Here is a 9,405-nt window from a genome sequence, read left to right on the forward strand (position 1 = left end):
ACTTGGTCCTTCCAGTTGCCTGCATCTCCCAGCACCCCAACACACTCAAAACATAGCTGTGTGCATTCAACTAGAGCTGTGTGGGGCACTTCTTCCCGGCACTAGAAGAACTTTATTTTTTTTCCCTAAGTACCTGTGGACATCTTCAAATGAGACAGACAAGTGAATGGATATGTTTGTTTAAAGATAAAGTGACATGTCCCATTTCTTTCAATTCAGCACGAATCAACTCAGCCAACACAGCTTGAGTGCATCATATGCTACGTTCCAGAAATTGTGTGTTCTCTAACCTCACTTGAAGTGTTCTCAGGATCCCCAACCTTGCCATATCAAGAGTGCTTTTGGCGGAAACCAGGGCTCCCTTTACCCTAGAATTTCCTGTCTCAACTGACCAGTCATTACGACAGCCACTGCCTCATGCTCTTTCTTCTCTGACCATTCAGTCCGCACCGCCTTCCTGTAGACTTTCACCTGTTTCCCCGCTGCTCATCTGCAAGGCAGATACCATCCTCCACTCATTTTCCAAGGCAATGCCAATGAAAGGCCAATCGCTAATGGCTGACCATTTTTATGGAAATGCCAAGGAGGTACCAAGAGGATTGCAACCCAAGGAAGGACCACTCAAAGCTGGATTCCTCTGTGCGTGCTCAGTTGCTCAGTCGCATCTGACTCTGTGACCCTATGGACTGTGTCCTGCAGACTCCTCTGCCCATGGGATTTCTCAGGCAAGAACACTGCAGTGGGTTGCTGTTTCCTTCTTCAGAGAATCTTCCCCACCCCGGGGTTGAACCCGTGCCTCCTGCATTGGGAGGCAGATTCTTTACCTCTGAGCCCCCTGGGAAACCCTGGAGTTGGATCTCACACAGTATATCAGACACACCTCACAGAGTAAACTGACCTACCCCAGCGTGGTGTCCTCTGAAATGCTTCTTCTTAGCCCCTGCAACCTGCATGGGCCTGGAGCCCATCTCATGCTCCTATCAGGGATTTCTCCTCTCTCATGGTCCAGGGAGTTACTGGAAACTATCCCTAATCAATTCTTCACTCTTAGAGGAAATAAAACATCAATTCACTTCACACTATGGACAAAGAATGTCACCTGCCATATCAGTAAAAAATAAAATGTTGAGGCCATCAAGCCAACTGACTGTACTAGTTGAGGGGATTCAGGATAATGCAAAAAGGAACATAGGGGACCTAGATAATTAAGGTGCATATAAAAGAAATGATTTCAATGAGCCCAAACTCTCACATCTTCCATATATAGAAGAGTGCTAAAGTCTTTAACTTGAGATATCTGTTTTTACTTTAAATAGTGGTGATCTTTTAATGTTCCAATTACCTGTTTTTTGTTGCACAAAATTCTATCCTGTCTCTGCCTTTATGTCTTCAGAACAATTCCTTAGAGCTATCTGAGAGGCTAACTCCTGGACTTAAGTCCTCAGAAAGTTCACCAAATAAAACATAATTCTCAACTTTTAGGTGGTGCATTTTTTTCAGTTGACAATACTGATATGCTTATATGTGGTAGAAAAAAAGGATAGAAGGAGAAAAGGAAGGAAGGAAGGGGGAGAGATAATATTCTTATACAGAGAATTGTATCTCCTTATTATCTCAAATCAATCCTTTAAAACTAGGATTTCAGCCTTTATAACCAACAAAGCTGTTAAAGTAATTTCTCAAACATAAAAGCAGTCTTCTCCTAAAGGTTAATTTTGCCTACCCGCCATTGGAATAGAAAGGTCTTCAAGTATCTTTCAAAAGAGTCCCTTATTTGTTCTCAGGACCCACACACATGCCCGCAGATATGCATATAAATGATTAAGAAATCAAAATGTATTCCAGACTCTTCTAATATGTAGTAATTCACTGAAACATACAATGGCACAAGGAAGATTCCATTACCCCAATTTGACAGATGACAAAACTCACCTAAGAGACTTAAGTGATTTACCCAAGCTGGTAAGTGGCTGTCTGGGACCTGAGTTCAGGTAGACTTGCTTTAGGGTCTCTGCCTGAGAACAAGTCTTCATAATGCTGTTGTTGTTCAGTTGTTAAGTCATGTCCGACTCTGTTGTGACCCAATGGCCCACCAGGCTTCTCTCTCCATAGTATTTCCCAGGCAAGAATACTGGAGTAGGTTGTCATTTCCTTCTCCAAGGGATCGTCCCAACCCACAGATCTAACTCGCATCTCTTGCCTTGGTAGGCAGGTTCTTTAACTCTGAGTCCCTGGGAAAATCCAGTCCTCACTTTACATGCCTACAAAAAGATACAGTCCTGGCATTTGCTCTTGGACTTCCCCAATACCCAAGAAGAAGTCCTTACTGAGCCTACATCACACAGACTCCACTGACATTACTGCCATATGATGGAAGTGAAACCACACAACTCAGATGAAGACTTAAACTCACTGTCTTTTAATTGAAATCACAGACCTCAGGACTTAATGAAGCTCAGGCTCCTTATGTCTCATCACAGAAATAATTCAGTAAAAGAAAAGTGATAGGTAAGAAGCAGATTTGGAGAGACTCACATTCCATAGACAGAATGCCCTGAAATTTTGAGTAGCTAGATTTTATGGGCTGAGTAATGTCATAGGCTAATGAGTGGGAGCATTATTCCAAGTATTTTGGTGAAGGGGCAGAGATATCTAGGAATTGGGCCACCTTTGGCCTTTTATGGGCTTCTCTGGTAGCTCAGCTGCTGAAGAATCTGCCTGCAATGTGGGAGACCTGGGTTCGATCCCTGGTTTGAGAAGATATCCTAGTGAAGGAAACGGCTACCCACTCCAGTATTCTGGCCTGGAATGAAGTGTATAGTCCATGTGGTCACAAAGACTCAGACATGATTGAGTGACTTTCACTTTCATTTGGCCTTTTATAGTTAGCCTTGGAGCTGACATGGCACCTTCTGGTATGCCCTTTAGCTAATGTATTATAGTGAGCACTTAATGAGATTCAGGGTCCACTGGAAGTTGAATCTTCTGCCATCTTGGACCTAGTTTGTTCCAACCAGTTTGGGTCCTATCCTTAAGGGCTATATCATTCTTTTAGAGGTTGTGCCCTGCCCCTTCCCTCCTGTTTCAGAAGTATACTAGGCAGTACTTTTGCTCATGACCTTGAAGAGCTGTTCAGAATTTGTGAGGAGTCCACCCTTCATTTCTCTGCCCCTTATTCCCACCCAAATAGAGCTGGGAGAATCATTACCCAGGCATTTCTCCAGGAGACTCTGGAATTCATTCTTATCCTAGGTCAACCCATCTAAGAGTCACGACTCTGTAGGAAGTTGCTTTGAGTTGATTTGACCATCAGTCCTCTGGACCAGCATTGACACCAAGCCTCAGCCCTCTCTCAGGAGTCATGTGAAAAGCCACACCCTAAAAATGAGGCTGTGGTCACTGCTGGCAGATTTGGGGGTCGGGGGGCACTGTTGAAGAGCCTCTGAAGCAATTTCTAGGTTCTTTTTTCAGAAAGAACAAGACTACTCTGGAGGAAATGGTTTGTTTTATGTTATGGATGCAGAGACTCAGGTAAATAATCCTGTTTCTCCAATCCTGAGGAAACCCAAGACCATATGTGACTTCCAGAAAAGACTCTTATCTTGGCTACTCACTTCCTCCTAGCGGAAGATCTTTTTCCTGAAATATTTCCCAATTTTCCTAAACTCTTTACTTACATCTATTTGGCTGTTTCAGGTACCTTTTTATGCCAGGTTTCCCTAGTCCTTTCTGGGGGCCAGGATACATATAAATAGTAAAATTAAATTAAATATTGATGGCTTTTAAAGTTTTAAGGATCAGATTTGATGGTTCAGTTGGGTGAGAGTGGCCTTCTCTATTCTCATGTTTCTTGTCCAAGGTTAAGATGCAAGTTTTCTTTTGTTTTATTTTTGCTGTGAGCAAGAAAGGTTGTAGGTGAACTTTCTGTGGACCAAAGACACATCCTATTAAGTTTCCCTCCAAGTGGCTGGAGAACTCCCCTAGTTCTCAAAGTAGTCAAAGGGCTGCACCAGAGGGCTGGCTGATCACACCTTGTTAATAGGCTTGGGGAGAGCTGGCCCCGGCTGTCCTCCGGCAGGGAAGTGGCCTGTCTGGGCTCAGAGGTGGGAATCTGGCTCAGTTGCTGGTGGACAGGTGTTCATGCCTCAGTCCCGCTCCCTGCTCCCCTGCTCCCCGGGGAGCTACTGAGGAAAAAGGGATCAGGTGTTCTCATGGGCGTCCCTTTGGACCCGTGAAGCCTAAGCTCCATGGCAAGGGAGTGGGGCTCAGGCCTCATCAGTGGCCACCCTTCCAGCTGGGGTCTCTGTGATGCCCATGGTGTGTGTGTGTTGGGGAAAGAGAGAGGATTACAGGGAAAAGCAAACTGCTCAGCAATAGTAACATTTTATTCTGTTGTATTTGTTTATCTCCTGTATCCCTACCAGACAGTGTAGCATAGAGTTCAATATGCTCTGTGAGGGGATAACATTTGTCTTTCTCGTTCACCAGTACTTACCAAATGCCCAGAATAGGTCAGTTCAGTTCAGTAGCTCAGTCACGTCCAACTCTTTGCATCCCCATGCATGCCAGGCCTCCCTGTCCCTCACCAACTCCTGGAGCTTACTCAAATTCATGTCCATTGAGTCGGTGATGCTATCCAACCATCTCATCCTCTGTCGTCCCCTTCTCCTCCCACCTTCAATCTTTCCCAGCATCAAGGTCTTTTCAAATGAGTCAGTTCTTTGCATCAGGTAGCCAAAGTATTGGAGTTTCAGTTTCAATATCAGTCCTTCCAATGAATATTCAGGACTGATTTCCTTTAGGATGGACTGGCTGGATCTCATTGCTGCCCAAGGGACTCTCAAGAGTCTTCTCCAACACCACAGTTCAAAAGCATCAATTCTTCGGCCCTCAGCTTTCTTTATAGTTCAACCCTCACATCCACACAGGACTACTGGAAAAACCATAGCTTTGACTAGATGGACATTTGTTGGCAAAGTAATGTTTCTGGTTTTTAATATGCTGCTTAGTTTGGTCATAACTTTTCTTCCAAGAAGTAAGTGTCTTTTCATTTCATGGCTGCAGTCACCATCTGCAGTGATTTTGGAGCCCCCCAAAATAAAGTCTGTCACTGTTTCCATTGTTTCCCCATCTATTTATCATGAAGTGATGGGACCAGATGCCATGATCTTAGTTTTCTGAATGTTGAGTTTTAAGCCAATTTTTTCACTCTCCTCTTTCAAGCCCAGAATAGTACTTGGCTTATAATAGGTGCTCAATAAATATCGTGAGAGGAAAAGAGAATGGATAGAGGAAGGAGAAGGGAAGGAAGGAAGGAGAGAAGGAAGAAAGAAAAGGAGGAAAAGAGAGGAGAGAAGGGAACAAAGTTCCCAGTATGCGGTTAGTCTGAATTCACCTGAATGGACAAAGGCAGGTATAGATATAGCAGCAGTATACATTAGGATGTAAAGTATGTCTGATAGAGAGAGGTACGAACAGTATTCTTGGTGACCTAAAGATGACAGAGGTGGAACTAATTCCAAACAGAGCCAGGGAAGACTTCTCAGATGATGTGATTTTATTTTTATTGCACTTTGAAATGTGAAAGATGATCATTTATGCTTTCCTTAAAATATTTTCAAAGTTATAGGCAAAATATTTTCTCTTTAGAGAAAAATTAGAAAATGCAGACAAGTATAAAAATATTAAAATCTATCATAAATTAATCACCTAGTTGAAACTGCCATGAGCATTATGGTATATGTTTTATTCCTGTCTTAGTTTATTTTTTCTTTCTATATTTTTGCTCACAACTGGAACTATCATCTATGTATTCTATAGATTTTAATTAATAGTAGATATCATGAATTTTCTACATTAAAAATTCTCAGAAAATATTTTTAATAATTGTATCTAGACCATTACTAGGCTATTCCATAATTTACTTGACCATTTCAAAATCACTTGATATTTATATCTGCAATTTTTTTCTTTATTATGGGTAAGGAGTCAGGAAATGCCTTTTTAAAAAAAATATTCACATTTGGACTCTCAGAATGACAAATGAAAATGGAATTAGTCAGTGGAATGTACACTTTTAGGCTAGTATATAAATGAAGGCAAGGAAGGGCAAGGAGAATTTTGTACACTTGAAAAAAATCTCCAGAGCCACATTTCTCTCTGAATCTTGAGTGGAAGCTGAGGTGTGGAGCTGGCCATGGTGGCAGTGATTATGGAAAGGGTGAAGATGGTTTGAAGATGATGATGGTGGTTGCCATGGTGATGATGCGGCAGTGGTGGTGGAGGCTGCAGGGATGATAACGGTGGAGATGGTGGTGGGGGCAGGGAGACGGTGGTGGTGGATGAGGTAGTGATGGTGGTGGGTATGACGTCTTGGCAGAGATGATGGTAGTGATGGTTTTGTCGATGGTGAATGCAGATGGTGATGTACATTTTGTAATGGAAATGCGACAGTAAATATGGCTGGGGAGAGCTTTCTCTCTTTGACTTCTCACCAACCTGCCAAATTCAGTTGAGTTAAAAACATGTTATCGGTAAAAACCATTGTTGAAAGGGAAGGAGTCCTTTGTTTGTCTGGGATGACAAAAATAATAGGAAAAATAAGTTTGTTGGACACCACCATAAAAGGCAGTCTGTGTGAAGACCCATACTCTACCTTAGTTCATGGGGTTGACCTCAGTCTTGCTGTGATCATATGCTTGTGAAGTCACTTGTTTCATGGAGAAAATAAGTTAACTTGTAATTCTGGTGAGCTCAGGTGGCACTAGTGATAAAGAACCTGCCTGTCAATGCAGGAGACGTAAGAGACACGGGTTCCATCCCTGGGTCAGGAAGATCCCCTGCGGGAGGAAGTGGCAACCCATTCCAGTATTCTTGCCTGGAGAATCCCATGGACAGAGAAGTCTAATGGGTTACAGTCCATGGGGTTGAAAAGAGTCAGACATGACTGAAGTGACTTAGCACACAGCAATTATATATTAATCATCTTTTTTAGTCCACACACCCACATACATAATCTCCAAGGACACATAATCTCCAAAATCATGGATCCTCCCTCTTTCCTATTTCATATATATATTTTTTATATCGGGGGTCAGCAAACTATGACCCATGAACCAAATCCAGTCTATTGCCTATTTTTGTGTGGCCCACAAGCAAAGAATGATTTTTGCATCTTTTAGGGGATCACATGAAAAAAAAATCAAATGAATACTAATATTCTACGACACAGGAAAATGATGTGAAATTCAAATGTTAGTGTCCATAAATAAAGTTATATTGGAACACATCTGCACTCGTTCATGGAAGTGTTGTCTCTGGGCACTTTCATGCTACAGTGACAGAACTGAGTATTTGTGACAGAGACATATGGTTTCCAGAGCCTGAAATATTTACTACCCAGTCCTTTACTGAGAAAGTTTGCCAACCTCTGTGCTAGACCATGCCCTGGTAAACAGGCTGCCCCTGGAGACCCAGGCGTGGATTTATGTTGTAACTCAACATGAGCCTGGGCCCTGGAGTTTGCTCTGACACTTGCTGTCACCTCAACCTCTGAGCTGGAGAAATAGTATTTGCATCATAACTGGGACCAACAGCATTTAAAGATTATTATTACTGAAACAGAGCAGGACCCTACGTTCGTTCCCACCATGTCCTCAGTCTGCCTTTTGTCTGTAGAAAAGCTTTAGTCACAGAAGAGCTCTAATCGGAGAAATGAGAGCATGTAGAAGTGAAGGAAAATGGTCAAACAAGGCTGAATAATAATAGTTTAATCATTAAACAAAGTCAAGAACCTTTTGTTCCCCCTTAAGGGCTATAGATAATAATACTCTGAGCCATATTCATTGAGCTGTCTTGCAGATACTGAAGCCCCACCAGGTGGAAGGAGTTAACTGCATGGTGACCAGACTGTAGCCACAACATAAGCTGTCGCAATTTGGCTTTAAATTAGACCCTGGACTGACCCTGGAACCAAAGATGACACTGGTCAGACCACTGAGGACACATTTCGAGATGACTGCCGGGGCTGACTGTGCTGTTCCTGTGTGTAGCCCCCTGCCTCTGCCTGTACACCCCTGAGACTGCCCCCTAGCAGCCCGTGCCCACGGACGGTCAGTGGTGGAGCCAGCCTCGGGACCCGAGTCTGCCCTCCCCTCCAACCCACTCCAGTTGTCAGTCTCCAGAATAAAGAAAACTTTCCTTTCTACCAACCTTGCCTCTCAAGTATTGGCTTTACAGCCGTGAGCAGCCAGATTCCACTTCTGGTAACATTACTGTGCAAATGTAGGATATAAGGTCCTGCCTAATCAAGTTGAACTGAAAGTTTAGCCTTGAGCTTCCTGGTAACTTGATCAAAAAAGGAAAAGATGGATGGAGGGACAGGTAATTTGGGGTGAGCAGGTGTAACTATTACATATAGGATGGATAAACAACAAGATTCTACTTATAGCACAAATAACTATATTTAATATCTTGTGATTCATCATAATGAGAAAGTTTATAAAAAAGAATGTCTATATGTGTACAACTGAGTCACTGCTATAAGACAGAGATTGGCACAGCACTGTAAATCAATTAAAAAAATGAGTTACCATATGATGCTGCAATTCCACTCCTGGTCACATATCCTGAGAAAAACATGATTTGAAAGGATGCATCTGCCCCAATGTTCATTGAAGCACTGTTTACGACAGGAAAGCAACTTGAATGGCCATTGACAGAGGGATGGGTAAAGAAGATGTGGCACATATATGCTCAGCTACTAGAAAGAATGAAATCATGCCATTTGCAGCAACATGGATGGGCCTAGAGATTGTCACACTGAGTGAAGTAATCCAGAGAAGGAGAAATATCATGCGGCATCCCTTACATGTGGAATCTAAAAAGAAATGACACAAGCAAACGTACTTACAAAACAGAAAGAAACTCACAGACTTAGAAAATGAAACTCTGGTTGCCAGGAGGAAGGATGGGGGTGGGAGGAATAGTTAGGGAGTTTGGGATGGACACGCATACACTGCTGTATTTAAGATGGATCACCAACAAGGACCTTCTGTGTATAGTACATAGTACAGGAGCTCTGTGCAAAGTTGAGGGGAGTTGAGGGTAGAATGGATACATGTATGGCTGAGTCCCTTTTCCGTTCACCTGAAACTATCACATTGTTAATCGGCTATACCCCAATGTGAAATAAAAAGTTTTAAAAAAGGACACGGTGTTTATGATTCTCGTGGTCCCAGAATAACAAAGTTTATCATGCGAAACAGACTATTGCCTGGCCTAACCCCCTGAAAAGAACTATTGTTTTATGAGATTTTGTGAAGGGACATGTACAGTGCCCCCGACAATACCTCACCTTTTTTTTGCAGGAGAGTCTGCACTCAGGAGAAGCTGAGATCAAAAAGC

Source organism: Dama dama, chromosome 13 (assembly GCF_033118175.1).
Source record: "Dama dama isolate Ldn47 chromosome 13, ASM3311817v1, whole genome shotgun sequence".
NCBI classification, from domain to species: Eukaryota; Metazoa; Chordata; class Mammalia; order Artiodactyla; family Cervidae; genus Dama; species Dama dama.